The sequence below is a fragment of the Cajanus cajan genome, chromosome 5, assembly GCF_000230855.2.
Source record: "Cajanus cajan strain Asha chromosome 5, NIPB_CcT2T_4, whole genome shotgun sequence".
NCBI lineage: Eukaryota > Viridiplantae > Streptophyta > Magnoliopsida > Fabales > Fabaceae > Cajanus > Cajanus cajan.
Window position 1 is genome coordinate 23,158,614 of NC_138521.1, and position 9,902 is coordinate 23,168,515.

At 36.2% G+C, this 9,902-nt stretch overlaps 1 pseudogene; it reads left to right on the forward strand.

Moving 5' to 3' along the window:
• Positions 1-4,092: 4,092 nt before the first annotated feature.
• Positions 4,093-4,590, forward strand: LOC145957912 (secreted RxLR effector protein 161 pseudogene; annotated as a pseudogene).
• The last annotated feature ends 5,312 nt before the right edge of the window (positions 4,591-9,902 follow it).

Sequence of the window (9,902 nt, forward strand, 5' to 3'; positions counted from 1 at the left end):
AGTTGAGGTGGGAGTTTGGAAGGGTTGAGGTATTTTTGTGGGCTTAGATATATTGATATACTATTGCTGTTTGGTGTAGAGGATATTTTCGCTGCAGTCTTGTTGTTCCAGTATGAGTACCCTATTGACAGATTTAGATTTTATGGTCTTCACAAAAGTTGTAGCCTTGGACGTTATCTGTCCAATGGAACTGGAATCAGGTAAAACGGAGGTCTAGAACTCTAGTTATAGCGACTTTGGTGATCAAAGGTCTAGCTGTAAGCGCTGAGTATATCTGCTGCGGTTTTTGAGATTTTTAGCTAAGGAGATGATCTTTTTAGAATCTTATGTCTTCATAGGAGTTGCAGCTTATTCTCTTAGCTTTCGTTTGAGATAGGTTTGAGATCATTTGGATGAGTAGAACTCTCTGTGTGTTATTTTCTTTGATAGTTATTGAAAGGAGAAGTAGGCTGTAATAATGTTTTTGCGTTAGTAGGCAATGCAAGGATAAGAATTGATTTTGTTAAGATGTTTTGAGGTGTTTTCATGTGGATTGAGAGGTTGTTTAAGATTGTATGATGCTATGTGGTAAGGGTTGTTCATGTACATGCTTATGGATGGTATATTTGAAGGTTTAAAGTAGGTATTCTAATATGATTTAATATGCATGTATGTTGATATGTGGATAGATGATCTTAGGGATCAATTGGTGAATGTCGTGTGGTTAGTGAGATTGATCTTAGGGTGTGATATGATCATATTGTAGTTGAGGGTGGAGATATATTCAAGACGGTTGTATGTTAAGTTATCTAAGTATTACTATTTTATTTTATCTTATTTTATTTTATTTTATTATTATTTTTTTATTGTATGAGATAAGTTTTCTAGTTCCTGTAAATTCCAGTTGAGGTAAACATGGATCTGTCTCAAGTAGAAGTTGTGTTTAAGTGGGGAGATATCTAAGCCAGTTAGTGAAGATAAGAGTTTTATGAGGTTAGCTTATTATTATTGGAGATTTATTGAAGGAATTTCTAAGATAACATTGCCCTTAACTACATTCACTAGGAGGAGTATTCTCTTTATGTGGGATAGTAAGTATGAGAGTAGTTCTAACTCTTAAGGCAAGATTGACTAGTGTTAATATTATTGGATTTTAGTAAGCCTTTTGTGGTATATAGTAGTACTTATAAGATGAATTTGGATGCATTGTTGATGCAAGAAGGAAAGGTAGTAGCTTATGTTTCTAGGCAATTGAAAATTCATGAGAGGAACTACCTTATCTATGAGTTAGTGGTTATGATATTACATTAAGATTTGGAGACACTACCTATATGATTCTAAGCTTGAGGTATTTAGTGATTGTTAGAGTCTTAAATATCTTTTGACCAAAAGAGATAGTTAGAATTTCTTAAGGACTAGGATTTTAATCTCAGTTGCTATCTAGGTAAAGGTAATGTGGTGACAGATGTCTTGAGTAGGATGATCTTTCATCTATCATTTTGATGATTTAAAGGTTAAATTTGATTGAAGGAGTTTAGAGATTTAAGCTTGATTTGTGAGCTTACCCTTAGAAGCATTGAATTGAGTATGTCGAAGGTGACTAGTGAATTAATGGATGAGATTAGAGGAGCCTAAGAGTTAGATCCTTTCTTAGTGAACCAAGTGGAGAGGATTGGTAAGGGTATAGATAGCCCTTTTCGAGTGGAAGTTGATGGTGTTTTGTGGTTTCAGGATAGAATCTATGTGTCTAATAATCCCGAATTAAGGAAGATGATCTTAGAAAAAGGCAATAAAAGTACTCTTAGTATTCACTTAGGAGCTATTAGATGGATTAGGACCTTAGGAGGATGTATGAGAGTGACGTAGCGGAAGCGTGGTGGTCCAAGGTGAAGAGAGGAGTAGAGGAAGTTGTGGACTCGTATGTAGTATTCCAAAAGCCTAAGGTAGAACATTAGAAAGCCTAATGCAGGAGACATATCCATTTTTATTTGCTTCAGGTAATTTCGAGGACGAAATTTTTTAAAGGAGGGGAGAATTGTAACACCCTAATTTTTAATAAAGTTATTATTATTATTATATGGTATTTGGTCATAATTATTTTAATAATTATAGAAGAATATTATTTTGTACATTTTAAATAATTATTGTTTTGGACAATTATTTTGTACGTATTAAATAAGTATTTTTTATTAGCATATTTAAATAAATATTTATATGTTTTAAGAGAAGGTTTATTTTATATGACATTTTGTTATTGAAATTATATTATTATATTTTGGGTCAGAAATATATTATTATTATAGAAGAAAAATATTTTATAATATACATGTATTTATTTTATTTAATTATTTTGAGGAAAAAGAGAAGTGAGTTAGAAGAGAAGGAAAATGGGTTGGGTTGACCCAGCCCAATGGATTAATTTTAAGGAGTCAGGTAGCGTTAACCCTATCTACCTCATTTGCGTTCTGAAGGGTTAGGAAAAAAAAAGGAGAAACAAAGAGCTCTAAGGAAGAGTATTCAGGAACGACCTTAGATCACACCTTTGTCTTCTGCTCATCCAAGTAAGGGGGGAGTGAGGAACCTCGCTCTGGGTGTGGGATTGTATGCTGGGTAGTGGGATTGGCCCTCAATCCTGTGTTTGCTGTATTTTTATGTATGCTCATGTATGAGGGGTTTCTCCCAATTGTATCTGTTTTGCTTATTATTTTTCTTATATGCAATTAATTGTATGACTTGAGATCTCCATGGGTTCCTATGGGAAACCCTATGAGAAAACGGGCAAAATATGAATGTTTTCTATTTTGCCTTCTAATTACTTTGTTGTGTTCCTTGTTGGATGTGATGCATGAGTATGTGGTTAATTTTGAAAATAAATATGTTTTAATATGATCTAGAGTGCTTTATGGGTTCCTGCGGGAAACCCTATGAGAAATAGGAAAAATATGAAATATTTTCTGTTTTGATTTCTGATTTTTCTGTTATATTCCTTGTTTGATGAGATGTAAAAATATGTATTCAATTTTATAAATAAACGAGTTTTGATATAAATTAAAGTGCTCTGTGGAGGCTTTGTGAATATGATGATGTAAAGTGAAATGTGATTGAGACATGGGATATGAAATGTGATAATGAAATATGATGACGAAATGCGATGATGTGATATGACCATAGGAAATGATAATGTGATATGAGAATGCATAGAGTCTTGATTGACATGCATCATTTGCATAAGTGTTTTAAGGGTACGATATGGAATACACCGCCAGAGAAGGCCCCCTAGTGTAAAAATTTTGGGGATTAGTCCTTGGGGATAGCTCGGTTTGGAAGTCCCAGTCTCGCCCATTGTGTGCATGGGATGTATCTTGCGCAGCTTAGCTATCCTGACGAGACTCTGGTAGTATATCCTTCTAGTGAGAGTGCGCAGAGGGTGTGACCCGGCATGTACTCCTAGACTACTCTTCGTGTATTGCTAGCGGCAATATGCCATGTGATGTTTTACTGGCGCCACATGCATGATAATGTGAAGTCCGTGTCCATGCATGTGCATCCTTATTATTAAATGATGATAAATTACTATTTGTATGACTTGGATGATTGAATAAACTATTGTTGTTAATTGATCTATGAGGTAACTATATTGTTTGTGTTTGGCTATCCGGTGTGCGTTCCTACACCGTGAGCCAGAGTGAGATGTTTCTCACTCCCTTCTTTTGTGTTGTTTCTCTTGTTTGATATACAGGTGATCATTAGCGTAAGGCTGAGGATGTTGGTGATGAAGCTTAGGCTTTTATGTTGGGTTTTGCTCTGATAGGACATGTGACATTGGGACATAGATAGAATTAGAATATGACATTGTTTATGATTTATTAAAGTATATATTTTGGAAAATTCAATTTTTATTCTTTGTAATTTTATTTGCTATTTGGATTAAGGACATGAATGTGAATTCTCTACTCACATGATTATTGGAATTGTCGTTTCAATTTTAAATATTTTTTTTATCCAATAAGATATTTCTTTTTATTATTATTATTATATATATATATATATATATATATATGTTGGGGTAGAGGGTGTCATAATCTTGGTGAAGCCTCTTTTGTATTAGGTATTATGATATTAAGAGATCGTTCTCATGGTATCATAAGGTTATCACAAGAGAACTATATCGATAAAGTTTTAGATAGATTCGACATGAAAGATAGTAAACTAGGAGATACCCCTATAGCCAAGGGAGACAAATTTAGCCTCAAACAATGCCCTAATAATGACCTTGAAAGAAATGAGATGCAAAAGATTCCCTATGCTTCAGCTGTGGGAAGTCTAATGTATGCTCAAGTTTGTACTCGTCCTGATATTGCATTTATAGTGGGAGTTTTGGGCAGCTACTTAAGTAATCCTGGGATGCAGCATTGGAAAGCAGTAAAGCGTGTAATGTGCTATTTGAAGAGAACAAAAGGATATATGCTCACTTATAAGAAGTCTAACAGTTTAGAGATCATTGGATATTCAGACTCTGATTTTGCCAGATGTCAAGACAGTAAACGCTCCACATCTGGATACATCTTTATGTTGGCTGGAGGAGCTATCTCTTGGAAGTCTGTTAAATAGACTATTATAGCTTCATCAACCATGGCTGCGAAGTTCATTGCTTGTTTTAAGGCATCCAACCATGGGATATGGCTACGAAATTTTATCACTAATTTACGTGTGGTTAATGGCATTGAAAGGCCATTGAAAATCTATTGTGATAATAACTCTGCAGTTCTTTATTCCAATAACAATAGGAGTCCAACCAAGTCAAAATTCATTGATATAAAGTTTCTGGTTGTTAAGGAAAGAGTTCAGAATAAGAAAATTCCTACAGAACATATAGGGACTAATTTTATGCTAGCTGATCCACTTACTAAGGGTTTGGTGCCTAAAGTCTTTCATGAGCACACTGCTCATATGGGTATAATTCCTTATAGTACCTTAGTTTAGTGGGAGTCTCATTTATGTTTTGTGTCTTCTTTATTTTTAATTTTTCCCAATGTTTGTATTATTTAGATTTTCTACAGAAATAAAGTTGACAATTCTATTCTGAGCTTATTTTGTGCAATATATATATGTTGCGTTTTGAATGGATCTCTAGAAAGAATAAAGTTTGGACCAGTTGGAAATAGACATGACTAAGATCACGTTGCATGTAATTTCCATGCCACTTATCCATATTTGATCTATGTCATTGAGTGCATACAATTGTGGTGATCATTATGGTTTAGTCACATTAGATAGTGATGAAAGCTATAGTGGTTCCCTGTTGTTGTATGAGATGGACCAGATTGTTTAAGGGGAGTCTAAAAGTAAATAACATACGGTTGCGCGCCTAAAGATTTTTGTGATGGAGGACCATCCTTGAAGTCACATGTGGGCCCCATCACTAGGTCCATGGCTAGGAGAGTGGAAGAGGAGGAGGGAGTTCACACACCAAGGGACACTCTCCTCATGATCATAGAGTATTAGTTCTCTCCTAAGCCTCATTAGTATAGGGTTTATTTTATTTGCCAATTTTACCCTTGTATTTTGGGGTGTTTAGGACTTAGAATTTATTTTCCCTTGTATTTCCCTTTTACCCTTGTATTATGGGGTGCTCTAGATAATTAGGTTTTTAATTTGGGCTAGGGTGTTACATTAGAAGGGTGACACATTTTTTGGTGTTCATTGGATCTATTTTTGGTGTTAGAAAGGCTTAGGCCCAAGTGGAGGGCAAAGGTTGCATGGTCTTATCAAGCACCTAGATATAGCCAATCTACACCCAAAGATTCCATCCTTGGCCACCAAGTTGCATCTAGGGTTCATTTGCATTTCATTTAGAGTGCATTTGCCTTATGAAATGCAACCCTAGATGCCTCCCCTCCTATAAATACCCAATGCTCCACACCTTGTAAATACTTTGGATTATATGATATTGAGTGAGCATTTTATGCCTCAAAATCCCATCCTTAGTCCCTAGGTTAACTTCGGCTAACCCCCTTCATTCTCCACCCTTGGAGAGTGAAACCCTAGAGTGGCCTCCATCTACACTTGGAGTGGGCCAACCTTGAGCAACCATACACCATACTCCATACACTTCCGCCAATCATCACTACTTCTCGCCTAGCTTCCTTCTTCCACCATAAACCTCCCTTTGTCTAACCTTTGGTGAGCCTAGATCATGGGCAAGGTGTCTCCCTTCAACACTTCATTTACAACCATGGAAGGAGGGACTCCATCAAGTGGTATCAGAGCCAAGGTTCATCAAGGGTAAAACTTTGTCTTCCTTGTCTTCTTGCTTGTTTTCCTATTCGGTCATTTCTCTACTCCTTGTCATTTCTTGTGTGGCCGAATAGTTTAGGGCTCATTCTTTGTTCCTTGTGAGCCTTCCTTGAATATTATAGGTTTCCATTGTTAGGTGTTTGCCATGCTTTTCTATTTTTAGGTTGAGTCTTACATGAACATGAAGAACATGCTATGAACATGCTTTTGATTTTTGAATCCACCTAAGTTTTGTCATTTTATGTTTCCTATAATTTGTCTACAAAATTCCATGTATGTGCCAAACACTTTGCATGAATGCATGAATCAAAAATACCAAAATAGTGGGCGTGACATATAGAAGCTTTCTAGGGGTCATTCATGCATGCTACTTAGTCCTAGCATGTTCCTTGTATTTTTGAGTTTCCATGTGTGAAATGCTTCCTTGCACATGCATCTAAATTGCTGCCCACTTTTCCCTTGCATTCCACTTGTTATGGTCTTTATTTGATGCTTAATAACCCTAAAAGAATCTAAGAGGTGTGCTAAAAAAATTGTGCAAAACAACTTGTACTAGATAGTACAAATCATTTTCCACTCAAAAGATACCCTAAACACCTCTAAAAACACGCCACTTGTCTCCTTTCTATTTCTCCTAAATTTGACCTAATTTTGCCCACCCACAAGTGCAAAACCTAAGCAACATATGGGCTGAACCTTAAAGAAAAGAAATTGGACCCAAAGTATAAAAAAAAAAAGGGACGTGAAAAGAAAAGAAAAGAAAGAACAAAAAAATTTTTGACCAAAAAAAAAAAGGACTTGTTGCTAGACTTGTGGACTTGGACTTTTACCTATGCATTTGGGAGTTGGACTTAAGACCTTATTGACCTTATTGAACACATTTTGAGACCTTAAGAGTGGCTGGACCGAATCACTTAAAAGACTTAAGCAAGTGGACTAAACACTAATCCATTCTAGTGCCATTCTAGGATTACTCTTTTGTGTGCTTCTTATTTTTAATTGAGTCTTAATTTTAGTTTGTCTTTTCTTTGGCCTCTTTTGTTTTGTATCCATCAATTATCTCTGAGTTTAGCCTTTCCTAATTGTGCTTTTCAGTTTTTTTTCTTGGACTCTTGCTCTTTGGGTTGGTTTCATTTTGTTTGTAGGTGAAGAACCTCTCTAGCAAACTAGCACACCTTTGGTGGATTTGAGTGGAGGAGTGAACCGAATCCAAACCTAGCCTTTGGAGGGATTTACACCACACCAAAAGGAGTGTTCAAACACTTGGAGAGGACTAACAAGTTTGCTCTTTGTGAAGGAACCCAAGTGGAGGAGTTGAAGACCCAAACTTTTGTCTTTCATATTTTTGCTTGATTTTCTTTTCGGCCTCTTGTGTTTTTTGGCCTTGGTTTCTTTCATTTTGGTTTGTAATTGGCCATTTCTAAACCTCTTCACTTTGGTTTTAGTTCGTGTAGTTGAAGGTGATTTGAAAACCTTCACCTAGGACTTCGACTAGAGTATGCTTTAAGTGCTTTACTTTTTGCATGTTTTAAAGCTTTTGGTAGTATAATTGTTAGAGTTTTATCTCTGTTTCCAATATCGTTTAGAAGGCTTGCTTTTGCCTACTAGGGGTAACGTGCACACACACACTTTATTGTTGTGCCAAAAAAATTTTGTGAGAAAAGTGAAAAAGGCTTAGTGATTTTTACTTGATAAGGCTTGGTTATTAAGTGATTCTTTGTAGTCCACCTCCCTTTGAAAGTTCACTTTGTACACTTAGGCCTTTTCCTACCCATCTTGCACCTTGAAAACCTTTTTTTTTTTTGTGAAAACCTTTTATCACTCACTCTTTGTGAAAATCTTTTTCAAACCTTTTTGAAAACAACTTTGTGAAAACCTTTTTTGATCAAAGATGAGTGATCATTCTAGTGTCCAAGGTCAAAATTCATGTAGTTCTAGGTCTAGTGTTAGGGATGAACTTAGGCAACTAAAAGAGTACCTAAGAAAAAAAGAAGAGGAAAATATAAAAAGAGAGGAAGAGTTGAGAAGAAAAGAAAAAGAGTTTGAAAAAAATAATGAGAAAATAAAAAGGTTGCTTGAAAGACTAGTTGTGGGAGGAGAGGCTAGTGGTTCAAAACCAAGAGTCATTTCTCCTAAATCCTCAAAAGGTAAGGGACATATGTTTCATTCAAGTGTTCATGAGGAGGAAGGGCATCATACCCAACCTCTAAGTGATATCTTCTATAGTAGTCATCACAATGATGATTACTATCAAAGACCCCCAAGGCAACATAGACATAGGGAATCTTCCAATAGGGAACCCCACATCCCTCTTCCCCCATTTCATGGCAAAGACAATGTTGAAACTTATTTGGATTGGGAAATGAAAGTAGAACAACTATTTTCTTGCCATGGAGTGAGTGAAGAGAGAAATGTTTCTTTGGCAACCCTTAGCTTCCAAGGGCATGCCATGTATTGGTGGACCTCCTTAGAAAAAGATAGAAGAATAAACCATGAGCCTCCAATTCAATATTGGAATGAGCTCCGTAGTGCCTTAAGAAGGAGGCATATTCCTCCATACTATGACCGTGAGCTTATGGACAAGCTACAAAGATTGAAACAAGGGTCATCTAGTGTGGAAGAATATAGGCAATCTATGGAGTTACTCATGATGAGGGCTGGGATAAGGGAAGAAAAGAGGACCACCATCTCAAGATTCCAAAGTGGTCTTAATCTTGAAATAAGAGACAAAGTTGAACTCTTACCATATAGAGATTTGAATGAACTTGTTCAACTTTGTTCTAGAGTGGAGCACCAACTCAAAAGGAAAACTTTTAGAAGAGACTCCACTCCATCTTATTCCAAGAGTTTCAAGAAGGAGGGCCCCTCTTCCAACTCTTTTCCTAAAGAAAAAGAAAAAGAAACCTCTCAAAGGACATCTTCCAAAGAAACTAAGACAAGTGACATCAAGTGCTTTAAGTGTCTTGGTCGAGGGCACATCGCTTCTCAATGCCCAACAAAGAAAACCATGATTTTAAAGGGCCAAGACCACTATAGTAGCCTTGATGAAGCTACTTCTTCTTCTTCAAGTGTTGAAGAAGGAATCTTAGAGTCCGAGGAAGAAATCTACCCTTGTGAAGGAGACTTGTTAATGGTTAGAAGGCTCCTTGGAAGCCAATCTAGTGATCTAGATCAATCCCAAAGAGAGAACTTGTTTCATACAAGGTGCAAGGTTTTAGAAAACACTTGTTCTCTCATTGTGGATAGTGGATCTAGTTGCAATTGTTGTAGCACTAGATTAGTGGATAAGCTAGCCTTAACTACTATACCTCATCCAAAACCTTACAAATTACAATGGATCAATGAGGAGGGGGGTATTTTAGTTAATCAACAAGTGAATATACCTATCTCCATTGGCAAATAGCAAGATGAAATTTTATGTGATATAGTGTCATTGGATGCTAGTCATATTCTACTTGGAAGGCCTTGGCAATTTGATAAAAAAAACTATTCATGATGGCCTAACCAACAAAATAAGTTTCCATTACTTAGGCAAGAAGATTGTGTTGTGTCATCTATCACCTTCTCAAGTGTGTGAGGACCAACTCAAAATGAAAGTCAAAAGAGAGGGAGAAGAAAAAAAAAGT